Source organism: Haematobia irritans, chromosome 2 (genome assembly GCF_050003625.1).
Source record: "Haematobia irritans isolate KBUSLIRL chromosome 2, ASM5000362v1, whole genome shotgun sequence".
NCBI classification, from domain to species: Eukaryota; Metazoa; Arthropoda; class Insecta; order Diptera; family Muscidae; genus Haematobia; species Haematobia irritans.
Window position 1 is genome coordinate 101,518,247 of NC_134398.1, and position 22,448 is coordinate 101,540,694.

General features: G+C 36.4%; 1 protein-coding gene across 1 annotated transcript in view; it reads left to right on the forward strand.

Annotated features, from left to right (window-relative positions):
* LOC142225898 (serine/threonine-protein phosphatase PP2A 65 kDa regulatory subunit-like) overlaps window positions 1–22,448 on the forward strand; it is a gene marked incomplete in the record, with an annotated part of 366,424 nt that overhangs the window by 146,345 nt on the left and 197,631 nt on the right.

Consider the following 22,448-nt stretch of genomic DNA (forward strand, 5'->3'; position numbering starts at 1 on the left):
CTAAAATTCTGGAAAATTCTTGTAATAAATTATTGTAAAAATCTTCTTAAATTTACGAGACACTTTTTTCTGTGTATGTTAACTGAAATTAATTTATCTGTCAAACTATATTCTATCTATTAATTTTGTTACCTTTACTCATTCGCGGTTGGAAAATGTCGTGAGTCTCATGAATTTGTTGTGAGTCAAGTGAATTTTCCTGAATCGTACGTGAGCGCGAGTCTTTAAAAGTAGTTCGTGCGTGAGCGTGCGTGAGTACTTGTTTTTCATTTCGTGAATGTGCGTGAGTGTGAGTGCTACCATACGTATCGTGCGTGAATAAACATTTTGCGTCGTGAATGTGAGTGGGTGAAATTTCACTCACGCGCACACCTATAGTTGTTTCCTCTTTTGTTTCACCAGGTTTCTTATGTACAAGGGATACGAGTGACATGAAATTGGTTTTTGGTAAGTCGGTGTACTATTCCAACAAGCATTTCGAATTACGGTTGTAAGGTTATGAGTTTCATTTTCAAGATCATGTGGAGTTTCGATTGGTGTAAATGAATTTAAAACTCTATTAACAAGAATTGACGTTAAGTATATTGGCGAGTGATCGGAGTTTAATTCAAATCCCTCCTCAACTTTCATACGGTTTTGAGAGAATTTCTTTGTTATGAAAAAGCCTATGAGATCAGGGGTTTTTCTTAAGTCTGTTGGCCAATATGTTGGTTAGCCAGTAGATATTACTGCATCCACACTGTTTTACTACTTTTATTAGTTCTCTTCTCTGTGGTCAATCTTGAATAGTAGTAGAATCTTTATTATTTATAAATACATCAATATTATATTTTGAGATTAATGCAATAAATAAAGATTGTAAGGCTATGAGTTAACGTCGTCAGTCTGAATACTAATAAATGATCATATAATGTGTTAAAGAACATATTATGTAAAAATGCAAACTCTCTGATAATCTAGTAGCGGTAACGGAAAGCTGCTTTCAGATATCCAATAAGATTTCTCCAATCTACCACTTCTCTTCCATCTAGTATATTTATTAAAGTATACTCATTGAAGACGTTTCTCCTAAAATACAAGATTCTAACTTCACTTAAAATGGGACAAACACCAAGTTTAGAAGTATTAAATCACACATTGCTTTAATTATACACGAAATGTTGTCAATGTTGTAACTTTCATCAAAATATAAATGACTTCTGGAGTTAGCTATATACATATTCTCGTTGTACTTTGTTGCGCTTTTTGTAGTGACATACTTTTGTTCGTATGTTCAATCAAGTTTGCTGACCTTGCGTTCCAAGGAATTAAACTCGTATTATCTTTGATTAAGGGTATATCAAGCTGGTCAATAATATTATTTATGTGAGTTGACCAAAATAAATTCTTTTGTATTATTTTCTTTGTTAACTGGTGGGGTAGCCCATCTGCCGCGTATTTGAATCTTGTCCTCATAATATAGTTCAGATGCACTTGCATCCATAGGCGTAGGAAGGCCTCTGGGGAGGGGGCTTAGACCCCCCCAGAAAAAATTTAGCCCCCCAGAATTTGAAAACCTATTTACGATTTTACATTTTTATAAAAATTAAACAAGTATATAAGTTAACAACAATTTTATTCTTTTAACTTTTGCAAACATTGCATTCAGTCAATTTATTGAACAAAAGGTAAATGACATTCAAATAAGTCACTTCTCATATTGCAACATAAACCATTCACAAAAGGTAAATGACATTTAAGTCACTTCTCATATTGCAACATAAACCATTCTCACTTATTGGCATTTTGTTAAATAGAACTTAAAAAAGAAATGTTAGCGTAAGTGAAATTGTTAATAAGCTCATGTTTTCTTACTGCCAAATAGAATTCAAAAAGAAATGTTAACGTAAGTGAAATTGTTAATTTATAAGCTTAATATCATTAATAAAGTTTCAGTCGTAGTCAAGCACTCGAAATGATAGTTTTATTTTAAAATAAACTAACTGGCGCCCAACAAAATATTTAAAAGACACTCAAGTAGTGCATCATTTTAAATAAAAAGAACACTAAAATAGTGAAAAATCTTTAAGATAAAAAATATTAAAAGACACCCAAGTAGTGTATGATTTTAAATAAAAAGAACACTAAAATAGTGAAAAATCTTTAAGATAAAAAATATTAAAAGACACTCAAGTAGTGTATCATTTTTAAATAAAAAGAACACTAAAATAGTGAAAAATCTTTAAGATAAAAAATATTCAAAGACACTTAAGTGTATCACTTTAAAAAAAATCACTAAAGTAGTGAGAAAAGTAACACTCAAGAAGTGTATCATTGGTGCAAACTCTTAAACTAAACATTAAAACAGTAAAAAAGGACACTAAAGCAATAAAAAATAGTGAACTGGTAATTCATTTATGCAAACTCTTAAACTAAACACTAAAATAGTAAAAAAGGATACTAAAGCAATTAATAGTGAACTGAATACCTGCCAAGAACAAAAAGGGAAACCGTGTCACCAGATTGAAAACGCAAAAGGATCAAATCTACATAAAGGAAGATCTACCCCCAAGATGAAATCAGGTATAATTTGGTTGTGAGTTTTTAGTTAAGATATTATAAGTATTTGATTTTTATTTTTCCATAAGATTAATTATACTTGAATCCTAAAAATCGTTAATAACAATAAAAAGAAAAAATTTTTTTTCAAACACGAAATTGTAATATATTTTCAAATCCTTATTAAACTACAAATATCTAAAAAAAAAAAATGTCTAATCCAAATAATCTAATCCGCCCTCCAATACTAACTCCTCCCAATAATCAACCCAACAATCCTAACATCCCACCTACCAATCATAATGCTCAATCTGAGGCAGACATTATTAACGTAGTAACTAGAATTTGTAAGGAGCAATGCAGAAATGTAGTAGAGAATATGTTAAATCCCAATGCGGATATTTCAGGGATAGATCAGGGCATAGACGAACGATATAGAGAGAACCTTACAGATTTAGACAAGGTTCCCGATATAGTTCGCTGCCTGAGGGAATTCTCCGGCAATCACACAGAATTTAGCTCTTGGAAGAAGAGTGTGGAACGGGTTTTAAACCTGTACGAATCAACGAGAGGTACTCCGAAATATTTTGCAATCCTGAATGTTATCAGAAATAAAATAATTGGGGCGGCCGATGCTGCTCTCGAATCTTACAATACTCCCTTGAACTGGGAATCTATTTCGCGCTGTCTAGCATTGCATTATGCTGATAAACGTGATCTTGGTACTTTAGAGTACCAAATGACCACTCTTATTCAGGGTAATAACACAGTTCAAGATTTCTATCAGGACGTTTACATCCACCTTTCTCTAATAATAAATAATATTTCGTGTATGACTATTGGTAAAGAAGCCATGGATATTCTAATCCAAACCTATAGGGATAAAGCTTTGGATACTTTCATTCGTGGACTAAGAGGCGACCTCGCAAAATTGTTATGCATTCGGGAGCCAACAACTCTCCCACAGGCACTCCATCTGTGTCTAAAAATGCAAAACCAAAACTTCCGTACAGAACACGCCTATGGTAAAAATACCAAACTCCCACAACACCCAAAAACCAATCAAAATTTTAGACCCCAAGTCTCCCACAGAACTCATGATGCATTTCCTCAAGTAACATCTGTACCCCTTAGAACTCAAAACATTTACCAACAGCATCAACCCCAATACTTTAACAATAATTCCCAACCCTTACAATACTTCAATCGGAACCGACAATTCCCGACCCAAATTCAGCGATATCAGAATATCAATCCAAACCACAATAACCCACCACCACGTCCACTCGCTCCGAAACCTCAACCAAAGCCTGTTCCTATGAAAATAGACCAATCAATGCAGTCACGTGCTGTTAACTACATGAATAGGCCAAGACAAAATAATGATTTCACAGGGAAAAGACCACCAGAACAAACATACCAACAACCCCAAAAATTCCAACGAAATTTCCACATAGAAAGTACTGACCAGGAAATAAACGGTCAAGTTCACGCTAACGAGGATGAATTATACTACCAACAAGCAATGACTTATGGTATCGAAAATAATCTCCAAGATTTTCCAGAATATGTCGAAAATGTGGATAGTCGGTATGATGAGTAGAGCTCAACTGATATTCTCGAAACAGCTGACATTAATTTTTTAGATTAGAAAGCTCGTCTTTACCATATTTTGAAGTTAAGACGAGCTCTGGTGAGGTCCTAAGAATCTTAGTGGATACAGGATCTAATAAAAATTATATACAGAATTCCCTAGTAAAATCAAGTCACCCAAACAAAGTAAAATTCTACGCAAAATCCGTTGGAGGCAAAACTGCTATAACCCACCATACATTTCTAAATCTCTTCGGTTTGAAGCAAATTAACATCAAATTCTTTTTACTACCTGTTTTAACATCGTTTCATGCGATACTGGGAAACGATACTCTGAAGAGCCTATCAGCAGTTATCTACACAGCAGAAAATTATATGAACATAGGAGACAACATAAAAATACGGTTAAAGCAACAGGTTTCACAATCAATTAACAACATACAAATAAGATCTGATCATATGACTAAGGAACAAGAGTCCAAAATTAATCAAATAATCCAGAAATATCCTAATCTGTTCTCCGAACCAAATGAATCGCTTACGTATACAACATCAGTCAAAGGCGAAATAAGAACCAATACCGATAACCCTATTTACTCCAGATGCTATCCATATCCCATGCATTTAAAAGATGAAGTCGAACGCCAAATAAAAGAACTATTGACTCAGGGCATTATTAGACCCTCAAAATCACCATACAACTCACCTGTATGGATCGTACCGAAAAAAATGGATGCTTCAGGGGTAAAGAAATTTAGAGTAGTTATTGACTACAGAAAACTCAATATGGTAACAGTCCCCGACAGATATCCTATTCCTGAGATTAATGAAGTTCTTTCTCAATTGGGTCAGAATAAATTCTTTTCTGTAATAGATTTAAAAAGCGGATTCCATCAAATCCCTCTTAAAGAAAGTGATATGGAGAAAACCGCATTCTCGGTTAATAACGGGAAGTACGAGTTTACGCGACTCCCGTTCGGTCTTAGAAATGCCCCTTCAATTTTTCAAAGGGCCTTGGATTATATATTGCGCGAACACATCGGGAAGATCTGCTATGTCTATATAGATGACATCATCATATTTGGTAAGGACGAACAGACACATATTGAAAATCTCGAAAAGGTTTTTCACACATTAGAGTTGTCCAACATGAAAGTTCAACTAGACAAGTGTGAATTTCTCAAAACAGAGGTAGAATTTCTGGGCTTCTTGATTTCAGACAAAGGAATACGAGCAAATCCAAAAAAGTGGAAACGATTAATAAATTCCCAATCCCTGAAACAATAAAGGATTTGAGATCGTTTCTAGGTATGTCAGGGTTTTACCGACGCTTTATAAAGGATTATGCCAAATTGGCAAAACCCTTAACCGTGCTTTTAAGAGGGGAGGAGGGACAAATGTCCAAAAACATGTCCAGCAAGGTGAAGATCAAAATGAGCAATGACGCATTAAATGCGTTTGACAAAATTAAAAAAACGTTAGTATCAGAAGATGTTATACTAACCTACCCCAATTTCGAGAAACGCTGAGGAATTATCTTTATGGTTCCGCGAAAATTAAAATTTTTACGGATCACCAACCTCTTACATACGTACTATCAAACAAGAATTCGAACAGCAAGCTTAAAAGATGGAAAGCGTCTCTGGAGGAATATAATTACGAACTTCTCTATAAACCAGGCAAAACTAACGTTGTTGCAGATGCATTATCTAAACCCCCTCAACAAGTATTTCAGATAAACTCTATAATTGCTACACAACATAGTGTTCAGAGCTCACCTAATAACCTCATCCAATTTACTGACGCACCAATAAACGTCTTTAAGAACCAGATAATAATAGAACAACATGAAAAACCGTCATACGAATTCCAGATCGTGTTTCCAACATACCATCGTCATATTATTTTGGAACCTAATTTCACCGAAGAACGACTTAATGAAATTTTAAGTAAATTCTTAAACCCCTCAGTAACAAATTGCATAAAGACTACTGACCAAATACTTGGCAAGATACAAGAAATATACTCCACAAACTTCTTCAAATTTAAAATTTTCTACACAAGAAAAATGGTAGCGGATATCATTGATGAATCGGATCAAGAGGCAGAGGTAATAAACGAACATATTAGGGTACATAGAAATGCTTTTGAAAATAAAATTCAACTTCTCGAACGATGTTACTTCCCTCAGATGACAGCTAAAATAAAGAAGGTGACCAAACTATGCAAAATATGTAAAGAAAATAAATATGATCGACACCCAAATAACATAAATCTTCAAGAGACACCAATTCCACAATATCCGGGACAGATCGTTCACATTGATATTTACATTACAGAGAGGACGTCCATCTTGACAGGAATTGATAAACTTACGAAATATGCCCAGGCGAGAATATTGAAATCAAGGGCAACAGGGGATATTAGACAACCACTTAGGGAAATGCTTCTAAACTTTGGAATGCCCGTTGTCATGGACAATGAAAAATCTTTCAATTCGAAATCCATAATATTCATGATGGAGAATGAATTCAATGTAAAAGTTTTTAGGATTCCACCTTATGCTAGTACTGTAAACGGTCAAATAGAAAGATTTCACTCAACCCTCTCCGAAATTATGAGATGCCTTAAGTCGGAAGGAACGCAACTTAATTTATCTGAACTTTTGGACAAATCCATCTTCGAATACAATAATACCGTTCATTCATCCCTAAGAAGAAAGCCAACCGATGTATTTTTTGGTAAAAAGTCCCATGGTAATCCTAAACAACGCGAAAATGAGATAGCGAAGATAGTCAAAACTATTAAGGATAAACAAATAGCTGATCTGAATTACCATAATCGTGGAAGAAGTGCCCCGAAAGAGTATAAAGTAGGAGAAACAATATTCGTTAAGGTTAATAAAAGATTGGGGACTAAACTTTCTAAAAATTATAGACAAGAAATAGTTAAAGAAAATAGGCATACCACTGTATTGACAAATAGTGGAAAAATTATTCATAAAAATAATATCCGTAACTAATAGAATATAATCCTCTAAAATTCTTTTCCTTTTAGCATTGCGTTATCATCTTTTGCTTATAGCGAAGTGAAGATACTAGATTACACCAATTCACGAGTGGTAGCTATCGATACTGGATCTGCTAGAATTCAGTCTGGCACGGTGAAACTAGTGCATGTTGTTGATATTGATAAATATGAAAAGGTAGTCAACGATATACAGACCATCATCTACTCAAATGTGAGCAATTCCCATTCCCTTTATCCCTTCCTTTCCTATGATATAGAACAACTACAGATACATATTAGTAACTTAAAACCGAGAAACAAGAGATCCTTGGATTTTATTGGATCAGCATGGAAATGGATCGCAGGTAATCCAGATCATGCTGATTTTGAAATCATTGAACAAAAAATGAATAATGTATTACAAAATAACAATAGACAGGTTATAATCAATAGAATGTCGTTAGAAAAATTAAATGAATTAACTTCACAAACAAATAAAATACTTAAATCAGTGAAAAACGAAGAAATAAAAAATTCTCTAATAGACCAATTAAAATACAAATTACAAATTATTAAAACCGAAATTTCAAACCTAAAATACGCTATAGATTGGGCAAAGGCAGGGGTCATTAATTCGTTCATATTATCCAAATATGAAATGGATATGATCAAAACCTTAGCTGATAAAGAAAATATAACTTATTTAAATATCGAAGAATCTCTTGATTTCGGCGAGATAAGAATAGCCTCTAATGTTAATTCTTTAATTTATATTATAAATATTCCTACAACCTATAATGAATCATGTAATAAAATAAGAATAAAACCTGTAAAAACCAACAAAATTGCCATTAAGATCGAATTTGACGAAATCCTGATTTGCGATAAAAAAAACGTTCGGTATTAAGAATAAATGCCAAAACTTCAATGAATTGACCATATGCAAAGACAACAACATAGAAGATATTAGTGATTCTGAATGTATCCCTAGGCTTATACGCAGTAAACCCTCAAATTGTTCCATGGTAAATAATCTCCATATTGATACTATAGAAGAAATTATTCCCGGCACTCTTCTACTAAACAAATTTAACGGTACAATTTTAGTGGGTCAAGAATCATATGACCTTAAAGGTACTTACCTTATTAAATTCCACAACGAAACGTTGAGAGTAAATGGTAAAACTTTCTCATTTTCAGAAATCTCCTTTTCTAATCCATTACCTGCCATCGTGCAACCAATAGTAGGAAACCCGTATGTAGAGGAGACTCTTACATTGGAATTAATAAGAGAAATGAATGCTAATGATACAGAGGCAATAGAACTTTTGAATATCGAAAATAGACTAAATTATGTCATAAATTACATTTTGGTGATCTCTGCGATTATCATGATATTATTGATCTGTCTAAATAGGAAACGTAATTATAAGAAAGATCAGATATCTACTAGAATCAATGTAGACACTTCACGACCATCACAGAATGTAACTCTCAGTCAAAATGATTCCAACAATTATCCAATTGCAAAAATTACTCAGATACCATACTTTTGATTGTGGACAATCAATCTAAAGGGGGAAGAGTTAACAACAATTTTATTCTTTTAACTTTTGCAAACATTGCATTCAGTCAATTTATTGAACAAAAGGTAAATGACATTCAAATAAGTCACTTCTCATATTGCAACATAAACCATTCACAAAAGGTAAATGACATTTAAGTCACTTCTCATATTGCAACATAAACCATTCTCACTTATTGGCATTTTGTTAAATGGAACTTAAAAAAGAAATGTTAGCGTAAGTGAAATTGTTAATAAGTTCATGTTTTCTTACTGCCAAATAGAATTCAAAAAGAAATGTTAACGTAAGTGAAATTGTTAATTTATAAGCTTAATATCATTAATAAAGTTTAAGTCGTAGTCAAGCACTCGAAATTATAGTTTTATTTTAAAATAAACTAACTTATACAACCCCACACAGTTCCCCTAAAGACTTTCATGCACAATCGAATTACCTGGGTTGTGGTAACAGTTGCCGATTACAATGTTTGAAGTCTGATATTTATGAAATAGAGCTGTGATTGAACTTATGATTTAGTTAAATAACTAACAGCCTGTTTCTGTATGTCGAACGAGTTCAATCGATCGACTGAAATGCATAGAAACAGCTGTTTTTTGGTTATAAATTCAGCTGTTTGTTTCCATTTTAGTCGATCGACAGAGCTCAATCGACGTACAGAAACAGGCTGTAAAGCTCCTTTATTATATTGTTTAGTCTGGTTTAGTCATCTTAATTAAAAAATAGTAATTGGTATTAAAACTATTCTTTCATAAATTAATATCTTAATAATGCTGCAAAATAGCGTCGCCAAAAAAGAAGTGAAAATGTTCTTTTTGGGTCCGGAAGTGGTGCAAAATTGGCGGAGAAGCGATGAATGTAATAGGAACTCGTCATAGAACGAATGTCCACCGTTTCAACAGCCGTTGCAATAAATTTGCATCACTTCTTAAGGTGTGATCAGAGTTTTGAATGTGAATTAATATATTTTCCCAAATAAATAATTTTTATTTATTCGTTTTTTATTTGATTTTTGGTCGACCTTTTGTTAGAATTATATAAATATTTATAAAGACCTCGAGCTTCAAGAAACATTAATTTATAATAATTTTTATATTTTTTTATAATTTTTAATGCATTCTAACGCTTGTTTGAATATTTTCAAAAATTATCGATTTTTCTATAATGGATTTAATTTTTGTGGCAAAATTTGAATAATTTTTACCATTTTATTTATTCTCTTTTTTTAAACTATTTGAAAAAAGAAAACAAAAATTACGCATTAAAATATGAAAAAGCTGAAGTAAAAAAACTTCCTGTGTAGTTAATATAATTAACTTCTTTGTGAGGACATTTTTGGAAGTGCTTTTAAAGTTATGCCTTTAAAACAAATCCCAATTTTTTTTTGCTGGGAAAAGTGTGGAACTACTTTTAGTTGCTTTATTATATATTAGTTTGATGTCTATTTTTTGTATTCTTTTTTTATCAAATAAAACAATAATTGAACCTATAAGTTCAGTCTATAAGGGGGGCTATAGCCCCCCCTAGGAAAATTGTCTAGCTACGCTAATGCTTGCATCATGTATTATGACCCTCCTCAAGTCCAGTCTCCAAAGCTATTGCATAGTCAGGAACGGAGTCTGGCAATAGTAGTTTTTATACCCTAAACCACATAGTGCTCAGGGTATAATAAGTTTGATCGGCCAAAAAATGTGCCTAACAGAAATATTGATTTTAGACCCCATAAAATATATACCGATCGACTCAGAATCACCTCCTGAGTCGATCTAGCGCTTGGTGTCCGTCCGTCCGTCTGTCCATGTATTTGTTGTTTACAGGATTCCGGTCGCAATTATTAACCGATTTTGATGAAATTTGGTACAGGGAGTTTTTTGGGAACAAGAAATCGGATCATTTTAGATATAGCTCCCATATATATGTATCGCCCGATTTCGACAAATGGGGTCACGTTGCGTTTGTTTTCAAACGGATCGTCACCAAATTTGGCAAAAGGTAATCTTTTTCATCGTTCTTAAAGTCTGCAAAATTTCATCTAAATCGGTTCAGATTTAGATATAGCTCCCATATATATGTATCGCCCGATTTTCCCAAATTTGGCCATAAAAACCTTATTTATTAAGCGATCTTACTAAAACTTGGCTTGCTCTAATCTTTTATGGTACTGACAATATGTTCCAAAAATAATCGAAATCGGTTCAGATTTAGATATAGCTCCCATATATATGTATCGCCCGATTTGGTCAAATTTGGCCGTAAAACCCTTATTTATCAACCGATCGTACTCAAAGTTGGCTAAATGTAATCTTCTATAGCACTAACTGTATGTGCAAAATTTTATCGAAATCGGTTCAAATTTAGATATAGCTCCCGTATATATTTATCGCCCGATTTTGAAAAATTTGCCCCTAATAACCTTATTTTTGACCATAGGGGCCTCATTTATTAACTGATCGTACTCAAATTTTACACAAAGTGACCTTCTGTGATATCAATCATACCTGCAAAATATTATACAAATTGGTTCAGATGTAGATATAGGTCACATATATATGCATCGATCGGTTTTGTCATATTTGGCCATAAAGGGTGATACGGTCAAAATTTGGTCAATTTAAACTTGACATATTTCTTTCAATTTTGCATTTAAAAAACACCCCTCACCCCTGAACACCCATCATTTTGAAGGTGTGTGTGTGTAGAATGTTGCTCCTATTTTGATTTTGGAATTCACTCTTCAGTTGTCAAAATGCCGTCCAAGCAAGAAGAGCAGCGTATCAAAATTTTGCTCGCGCATCGCGAAAATCCGAGCTACTCGCACGCAAAGCTGGCAAAATCGCTAAAAGTTGCCAAATCAACCGTTACAAATGTAATTAAAGTGTTTGGGGAACGTTTGTCTACAACCAGGAAGTCTGGATCGGGGGGAAATCGAAAACCGGAAGCCGCTGAGACGACAGAGAGAGTTGCCGGTAGTTTCAAGCGAAACCCTAACCTCTCTCTCCGAGATGCCGCAAATAAGCTGGGTGTATCGTCTACAACCGTACATCGAGCCAAAAAACGAGCCGGACTATCGACTTACAAGAAGGTAGTGACTCCAAATCGCGATGATAAACAAAATACGATGGTCAAAGCGAGATCCCGGAGGCTGTACACGACGATGCTGACGAAGTTTGACTGCGTGGTAATGGACGACGAAACCTACGTCAAAGTCGACTACAAGCAGCTTCCGGGACAGGAGTTTTATACGGCAAAAGGAAGGGGAAAGGTAGCAGATATTTTCAAGCACATAAAACTGTCAAAGTTCGCAAAGAAATATCTGGTTTGGCAAGCCATCTGTACCTGTGGCTTGAAAAGCAGCATTTTCATAGCTTCCGGGACTGTCAACCAAGAAATTTACGTGAAAGAGTGTTTGAATAAACGTCTGCTGCCTTTCCTGAAGAAACACGGTTGTTCCGTACTGTTTTGGCCGGATTTGGCATCTTGCCATTACGGTAAAAAGGGCATGGAGTGGTACGCCGCCAACAACGTGCAGGTGGTTCCCAAGGACAAGAACACTCCCAACACGCCAGGGCTCCGCCCAATTGAGAAATACTGGGCTATTGTCAAGCGGAACCTAAAGAAGACCAAAAAAACTGCTAAGGACGAGCAGCAGTTCAAGGCAAACTGGCTTTCTGCGGCGAAGAAGGTGGACAAGGTGGCTGTACAAAATCTGATGGCAGGTGTCAAGCGTGAGGCCCGGCAATTCGGATTTGGTAAAGCGAAAACCTAACTGAATATTTTTCCTGAATTTTATACTAATTGAACTTGAAAAGGAAATTTAATTTGATTTTTTAAATAAACGATTTCACCGATTTACACGCGTTTTCCCTTGACCAAATTTTGACCGTATCACCCTTTAATACTCTTATTTATTAACCTATGTTATTCAAATTTTGATGTACTAGCTGATCGTATTTAGACTTACATGTAGTTCTTACATAAATATATTGCCCTATTTGCAGAAATTTGGATTTATTACCCACAACTAATTGACCGATTTCCTCTTTTTTAATAATGGACTCAATATTAGTGGCATACTAACTCTTTTGGTGCAAAATAAACTATAGCTCCTAATATTAGACATTTCTGCTCAGATTGTGACAAAACACCCATAAACATGTACCCCCTTTATGTTCTCCAAAACCTATACCAATGATACCCCACAAATGCTTATGTTTACTAATTCAGTAGGGATGGTTTAGGGTATGATACAGTCGGCCCCGCCCGACTTTCTATTTTACTCACTTGTTTTTTAATAAAAAAATCGCTGTAGTTTATCAACCTCTTCATAATAACTAAACCCCCAAACTTGTGCTCCATAAGATTGAATCGATCTACATACTGCTGTGAATAAATTCCATTTTTGTTCAAGTGCTGGATTTCCCAAGAAAATTTTTGCATGTCATGTCTATTGAATTTTTTGCCTGTTGGTTTCTGGATTCGATATGTTTGGAAAACTTCATTTGTGGCGTCAGTATGACGCCCAAGTAATTGTATTCTGGCACTATTTCGATTGTTTGGTTATTTAGAGTCCATTTCTCTTGACTTGATAATCGGTCACCGTTCCTGAAAACCATTATTTTTGATTTAGACAAGTTGAAAACTAAATTCCACTTTTTACAATAGATTTCCAAATTATTTACCATTGATTGGAGAACATCTTTATCATCGGCCAAGACTACAATATCGTCAGCATAAAGCTATATTCTAACTCTGATTTCGTCAATGGCTAAACCTCCTGCCAGTATATCATCACTTATGTACAGTGCAAACAACAAAGGCGGCAAAAGGCAGCATTCTTCACTCCGCTATTCGCATTAAAATACTCCGAAAGTTCATCTCTCGTCCAAACTGCTGATTAAGATTTCTGATACACGCTCTCAACAATTTTTATCATTTTGTAGGAAATTCCTAGCTCATAGAGCTTGTATATCATAAGATTCCTCGACAGGTTATCGAAGGCAGCTTTGAAATCTACAAAGACCCACTCCTCAGCTTTCACACAAAGAAAAAATTGTATAGATATCTTTATCCATTCAAAAGTTGCAGAATTATTTAAAACAAGTATATAAAGCAGTATGTTCGGCCGGGCCAAATCTTAAATACCCACCACCATGAATCAAATATTATAGTTTCCTGTGAAAATTTCAGGGGGATTTGGTGATAAGCAGATCAGTTCAACCAGTACACTTCCCGAAGATAAATTCAAAGATTTTACCTATGAAGACTAGATCAGATTCTGGATTTATAAGAACCATGTTTGTTTGAGTTTTAGAGGAATCATGAACATCGTGTGCAAGTGTGCCAGAAAATGAAATGAAAACGAAATAACGCCTTGATTGAAAATCTAACATCTGTAGATTTTTACCCCCATTATTTAAATGATTACTAGAAGTAAAATCTGGAAACTATAATTCAGTTTCAAGCAATTTTCATTATCAGTGCACATGGACCGATATTCACAATTTTCGGCACACCTCTTTATGTTCCTAAAATACTTCTAGATTTAAAATTTCATGCAAATTTGATAAAAACTATGGTTTCTAAAAGCCCAAGAAGTAAAATCGGGAGATCGGTCTATTTGGGAGATAAACCAAAACATGGACCAATACACGCCATTTTCGGCTCTCATATTTAAGGTCCTAAAATACCTGTAGATTTCTCATTTCAGGCAAATTGGATAAAAACTACGTTTTCTAGAAGCCTAGAAAATAAAATCATTTCTTGCACACCTATTTGTATTCCTAAAAACTTTCAGATTTTCCATTTCAGGCAAAGTGGACAACAATTACGGTTTCTAGAAGCCCAAAAAGTAATATCGGGAGATCGGTCTATCTGATGGCTATATCAAAACATGGACCTATACTCACCATTTTCGGCATACCTTTTTATGGTCCTATAATACCTCTAGATTTCCAATTTGAGGCAAGTTGGTAAAAACTACGGTTTCTATAAGCCCAAGAATAAAATCTGGAGATCGGTCTATATGGGGGCTATACAAAAACATGGTCCGATACTCATCATTTTCAGCACACCTCTTTAGGGTTTTAAAATACCTTTAGATTTCTAATTTCAGGCAAATTGGATAAAAACTACAGATTTTAGTCGTCCAAGAAGTAAAAATTTGAGATCGGTCTATATGGGGGCTACACCAAAACATGGACCGATACTCACCATTTTCGGCAAACCTCTTTATTGTTCTAAAATACCTCTAGATTTCCAATTTCAACCAAATTGGATAATAACTACGGATTCTAGAAGCCCAAGAAGTAAAATCGGGAAATCGGTGACATCAACCGATAGTCACCATTTTTGGCACACCTCTTTATGGTGCTAAAATACCTCTAGATTTCCAATTTTAGGCGAATTGGATAGAAACTATCGATTCTAGAAGCCCTAGAAATATAATCGGGAGATCGGTCTATATGGGGGCTATACCAAATACCTCTAGGTATCCAATTTCAGGCAAATTGGATAGAAACTAAGGTTTTTATAAGCCCAAGACCCCAAATCGGGAGGTCGGTTTATATGGGGACTATATCAAAACTTGGACCGATATAGCCCATCTTCGAACTTGACCTGCCTGCAGACAAAAGACGAGTTTGTGCGAAATTGCAGCACGATTGCTTTATTATTGAAGACTATAGCGTGATTACAACAGACAGACAGACGGACATGACTATATCGCCTTAGAATTTCTCCCTGAGCAAGAATATAGTATATATATGGTCGGAAATCGATATTTCGATGTGTTACAAACGGAATGACAAACTTATTATACCCCCGTCACCATTCTATAGTGGTGGGTATAAAAATTACGCGATATGGAACCACTGTGCGACGTAAAAGGAATTACGGCGAAAATTTTACTGACTATTTCAATAACAAAATTATGTTGTCGTCCACACTCTTGTTGGATGAGGGTGAATTAGTGGAGTATATTATAGATGAAATATCGAGTATGCACATACAGTGGCGTTGTTGCCGACGGCGGACGCCGCTGAAATCGTTTAACCAGCTTTGAGATGAAGTCATATGACATTTCGATGATTTGAAATTTGGCAGTTATTGGTGAGAGGAGAAGCCGTGAGCGAATACAATTTTGAAGCGCGTATTAATTTGTCTTATTAAATTGTATTTATCATAAACCACTTGAACTTGAATTATAACTGTATAAGTGGAAAAGATTACATTGTTACAATTAATAAAATACACTATATGAGAAAAAACAAGGAATCTGTGTCGCATTTAATTTAAGTGCTATCAAAAGGTTCTAAGACGGCTTCTCTGTGAGTTCTTGCAGTAACAATTCTTCAAAATTTAAGTTCTGGAACCATCAAAGACATGCCACGGAAGCTGAAGGGAGGTTGCACGATGTGCGATAGGGCGGACAATAACAGAATGGTCCAGTGTGATAGTTGCGATAGTTGGTGCCACTACGATTGCGCGAAAGTTGGCGACGAGATTGAAGACCTCGACTGGAACTGCGAATCATGTGAGGCACGACGGGCAAACCAACTGGACCTTAGCCTGGCACAGACGGTAAATTCACCACTTGAGAACTATGGAACACCGCCAGAAATGCAGAGTCTTGCATAAGTTTTTGCAAGTTCTGCAAGTCTTTCTACCAGTCAACAATCCCCAGTCCATACGGCTACCAATATTTCGACATCGAGCAACAATATGGAAAATATTTTGATACAAAAGGACGTATTCCCGAATCTTGTTGGTCCGAGTTCAGGATCTGCCAATACACTGGCCACAAGCGGCAGTCATTACGGAAGTCTAGTAACGAATGTGTCTTTTCCCGACCGAAGTGGTTACCTAGACACATCATTAGGGAAATCCTTGAATACGAATGACAACATACCACCAAGTTGTCAAATGATCTATACACTCGCTGGAGCAAGTCACTCGGCAACTAGTGGAGGGGATGTGATGACAGCATCAAGCATGCCGATGAGCACTGTATGTGGGATGCAACAAGGCGTAAGCGGCCATACCCAGACATTAATATTGAACAGCAAAAACAATTCCGTGAACGGACGGAATATGTCAGGCAAAACAAACGATTTTGTCCAAGGCATGTGTAAGCGTCAACCACATTGTGAAAAGCAGTGCGCTGTATTCAACGATATGCAAATTAAAGGGTGATTCTTTTGAGGTTAGGATTTTCATGCATTGGTATTTGACAGATCACGTGGGATTTCAGACATGGTGTCAAAGAGAAAGATGCTCAGTATGCTTTGACATTTCATCATGAATAGCCGAACGATCTGCCACAACGTCGAATTTTCAGCGAATGGGCCCTAGAAAAGTTGGCAGAAAATCCGCTTTTTTATCGACAAATTTTGTTCAGCGATGAGGCTCATTTCTGGTTGAATGGCTACGTAAATAAGCAAAATTGCCGCATTTGGAGTGAAGAGCAACCAGAAGCCGTTCAAGAACTGCCCATGCATCCCGAAAAATGCACTGTTTGGTGTGGTTTGTACGCTGGTGGAATCATTGGACCGTATTTTTTCAAAGATGCTGTTGGACGCAACGTTACGGTGAATGGCGATCGCTATCGTTCGATGCTAACAAACTTTTTGTTGCCAAAAATGGAAGAACTGAACTTGGTTGACATGTGGTTTCAACAAGATGGCGCTACATGCCACACAGCTCGCGATTCTATGGCCATTTTGAGGGAAAACTTCGGAGAACAATTCATCTCAAGAAATGGACCGGTAAGTTGGCCACCAAGATCATGCGATTTGACGCCTTTAGACTATTTTTTGTGGGGCTACGTCAAGTCTAAAGTCTACAGAAATAAGCCAGCAACTATTCCAGCTTTGGAAGACAACATTTCCGAAGAAATTCGGGCTATTCCGGCCGAAATGCTCGAAAAAGTTGCCCAAAATTGGACTTTCCGAATGGACCACCTAAGACGCAGCCGCGGTCAACATTTAAATGAAATTATCTTCAAAAAGTAAATGTCATGGACCAATCTAACGTTTCAAATAAAGAACCGATGAGATTTTGCAAATTTTATGCGTTTTTTTTTTAAAAAGTTATCAAGCTCTTAACAAATCACCCTTTAGTAACAACTCAGCATTGCTACCAGATGTGAATTTAGAGTTACAAATGTTGGAGGAGGAGCAACAATTGAATCAACAATATCTGCGTAGGAAATATGCTATTTTACAACAACATGGCGATTTAACAAATCGACCCAAAAATGAAGTGTTTGGATCATCTTTGCGACAATTCACTGATTCGAGTATTTTTCAGCCAACGCCGCGGCAAATAGCTGCCAGGCAAGTACTACCGAAAGAGTTGCCATCATTTTGTGGCGACCCGAAGAATGGCCAATATTCATTAGTAGCTTCGAAAATAGTACTTCTGTAGGAGGCTATTCTAAGGCGGAAAATCTTATCCGTCTTCAACAGTGTCTTAAGGGGAAGGCCAGAGAAATGGTACGTAGCAAATTATTACTTCCACAGATGGTTGACGAGATAATTGAGACGTTGAAAATGTATTTTGGCCGCCCCGAGCTAATTCTTGAACGGGTTATAGAAAGAGCTAGACAAACCCCACCACCTAGGGAAAAATTGGAGGCCATTATAGATTATTCAATGAGTGTTAGGAACATTTGTTCGACAATTGAAGCCTGTCATATGGGGGCCCATCTTAATAATCCCATGCTATTGAAGGAACTTTTGGATAAATTATCGAACAACTATAAATTGCAGTGGGCGATGTTGCCTAAACCGGATGGCGTTCCCCTACTGAAGGCATTCAGTGATTGGCTTTATTCTATAGCAGTGGCTGCATCCCAGGTAACTACACCCACTATTACAAAAAAAGGAGGTTTGTTGAATACACACATGGAGGCAACCGGTACTGGTGTGACATGTTTTGCGTGCGGTGCAACAGACCACAAACTGGCGCAATGTACCGAATTTCCCGATTGGCCGCTAGAAAGAAAGTGGGATCTGATACGTGAGAAAAGAATTTGTAAAAATTGCCTGAATATTCACCGCCGTAGATGTAATTTGAACCGATATTGTGGGGTAAACGGTTGTGAGGCCAGGCATCATCCCCAATTACATGGTTATAACACAGCGAGAGATACACAATTCTTTACTAACACCGCCGAAGTTCATTCGCACCATAGACGTAATGGTGAGACATTATTCAGAATAATACCGGTACGAATCTATGGCACAGATCGTCACATCGACACATATGCATTTTTGGACGAAGGCTCGTCGATTACCCTGATGGAAGAGGGCATAGTCAGTAAGCTGGGATTGAAAGGCATCAAAGAGTCGCTGTGTCTCAAATGGACGGGCGACACAAAGCGTATTGAGGAGTCATCATTTATAAGGTCAATGGATATAATGAATCCACAAAATGGGTCTACTTTTAAGTTAACGGGTATTCATACAGTCAAGAATCTAGCTTTACCCATACAGTCAATTGATGAAAGAGTACTGAAGGCGAAGTATCCATATTTATCAAATGTGCCACTTTCTTCATATAGCGACGCAAAACCAACAATATTGATCGGAACTGACAATTGGAATTTAGCGGTTCCTTTAAGAATATGTGAGGGCCCATGGAACTGCCCGATAGCCACCAAGACACGACTGGGTTGGGCGATACAAGGCACATCAGCGGATGGTCATACGAATCAGCTAGTAAATATACATATGTGCGAATGCGTACAAGAACTGGAAAAAATTCATGAAGCTGTGAATAATATGTATCGCCTAGAATCATCCGCAGAAAAGGATATAATATCTGCAGACGATGAAAAGGCCATTCGGATTCTCGAATCGACATGCAACTTTAAAGGTGATAGGTATGAGATTGGCTTGCCGTGGATAAATCCAAATATCGAATTTCCGGATAGCTATAAGACAGCGCTGAAGAGGTCGATTTGTTTAAAAAGAAAAATGCAGAAAGATATGGAATTAAAATTGAAAGTGGTGAAACAGGTGAACAATTTAATACAAAAGGGGTATGCTCGCACAGTGCGGCCAGAAGAATTACGTAGCACACGATCCCGTGTCTGGTACCTGCCTATCTTCGTAACATTCAATCCTAACAAGCCTGATAGAGTGCGGTTGGTATGGGACGCCGCCGTTAAGACTGAAGGAATTTCTTTAAATGATTTGCTACTCGTCGGGCCGGACTTGTTAACATCGCTGGTTGAAATTCTCCTGAAGTTTAGAATTGGTCGTATTGGAATATGCGGTGACATTGCCGAGATGTTTCACCAGATCTTGGTCAGGGAGGAGGACCGTCATTCACAACGATTCCTATGGTGGCATGATGGCGATGATGAACCAACGATCTATGTTATGGACTCCTTAACATTCGGGCTGAACTCGGCGCCATGTATCGCACATTTCATAAGGAATAAGAACGCTGATCGTTACATTGATAGATATCCGAAGGCAGTTGACGCAATTAAACATAACCATTACGTCGACGATCTTTTATACAGTATAGACGACGAAGACGAGGCCAAACGCTTGACTGATGAGATATCGACAATACATGCCTCTGCAGGCTTCATAATAAGAAATTGGTCAACAAACTCGACCGAACTGATGAGACATCTGTATGGCAATGATGAAGGCATTAACATCACTAGGGAGATTGGGACCACGGAGAAGATTTTAGGCGTTCACTGGGACCCGGTTAAGGACATATTCAAATATATATATAGATTTCCTAAGGTCGAACGTAGAATTTTGGACACGAATATTGCGCCAACAAAAAGAGAAGTTTTGAAGGTCAGTAGTGTAATACGTATAGACTGATCCACTTTAATGGCCTTTTTTTATGGGCTTTTTTTAATGGGCTTTTTTTAATGGGCTTTTTGTGATAGGTCATAAGGTCATCCAAAAAATTTTCCCTGTATGCATGAGTGTCATTGTATTGAGTGCATTGGCTGGCTGTGTGGTGCATGTGCATGTATTGTGAAGATGAGATAGGGAGGGAGGGAGAGATAAGAGTTTGGATGTTGGGAAAAGTGTGTGGAGTTTTCTGATCGCCTAGTATTGATCAATCGTTGAAACCTAAAGTGATTCTTGAGAATGCTATTGATTTGTTTAGCATTCTAAAATGAGAGACAGAGTGATCGTCTGAGATTCTGAAGAAATGCATGTGCATGTGCATGTGTCGTGAAGATGAGATAGGGAGGGTGTGAGATAAGATTTTGGCTGTTGGGAAAATTTGTGTTATTCGATTTGATTTCTTGGTTGACTGTGTGGAGTTTTCTGATCGCCTAGTATTGAACAATCGCTGAAACCTAGATTTTGTGTTTGTTTGTGTATCATAGAAGAATGGGTAGGGAAAAGAGATAAGTGATTCGCTGTTGAGAATGGTATTGATTTGTTTAGCATTCTAAAATGGGAGACAGAGTGACCGTCTGAGATTCTGAAGAAATGCATGTGCATGTGTCGTGAAGATGAGACAGGGAGGGGGTGAGATAAGATTTTGGCTGTTGGGAAATTTTGTGTTATTCGATTTGATTTCTTGGTTGACTGTGTGGAGTTTTCTGATCGCCTAGTATTGAACAATCGCTGAAACTTAGATTTTGTGTTTGTTTATGTATCATAGAAGAAGGGATAGGGTGAAGAGATAAGTGATTCGCTGTTGAGAATGCTATTGATTTGTTTAGCATTCTAAAATGGGAGACAAAGTGACCGTCTGAGATTTTGAAGAAATGCATGTGCATGTGTCGTGAAGATGAGATAGGGAGGGGGTGAGATAAGATTTTGGCTGTTGGGAAATTTTGTGTTATTCGATTTGATTTCTTGGTTGACTGTGTGGAGTTTTCTGATCGCCTAGTATTGAACAATCGCTGAAACCTAGATTTGGTGTTTGTTTATGTGTCATAGAAAAAAGGGGTAGGGTGAAGAGATAAGTGTTTCACTGTTGAGAATGCTATTGATTTGTTTAGCATTCTAAAATCAGAGGCAGAGTGTCTGTCCATGGGCCTTTTTTTTTTTTAATGGGCTTTCTATGATAGGTCGCAAGGTCATTCAAAAAATCTTCGGACTGAGAAATGAAAACGAATATTTGTGTTATTCGTTTTCATTTCTTGATTGGCTGTGTGGAGTTTTCTGATCGCCTGGGATTGAACAATCGCTTATAAAAGCCATATGCTCTCTGGAATTATACCACAGTTCAGAAAACGTAATTGAATTAGAGTAAATAAATAAATAAATATGTCCGGTGCTATAGATGTCGTGTCCATTTTCAATGAAAAAAATTTAAAACGTATCCTACATATTAAGGATATGGTTACACATAAGGACTATTCTATTGAAGGATGCTATAGGACAACTACAAAGTATGGGGATTCTATAGTGCTGCGTTTGGTGGATGATCAAATCTTATATTTACCCAAAAGATTTAACAGCCTGGATGATGATACAATTCAACGTATAGATTCTGGAGAATTTTCTGTTTCAAAAGTGTCTATTTCAGACGATAAGGAGAATCCAATTAGCAGATTGGAGTTGAAACAGTGTTTGTCCTCCGATCCATTTTACGCACCATATTAATTATTAAAAGAAAAAAATGAAAATTTTAAATAAAGAATGAAATTCGAAACAAAACCATTGTGTTTTTTTTCTTGTCAATTTTTAGAATTTGTCATAGGGTTTGAGAAACAACAAACATGCAATA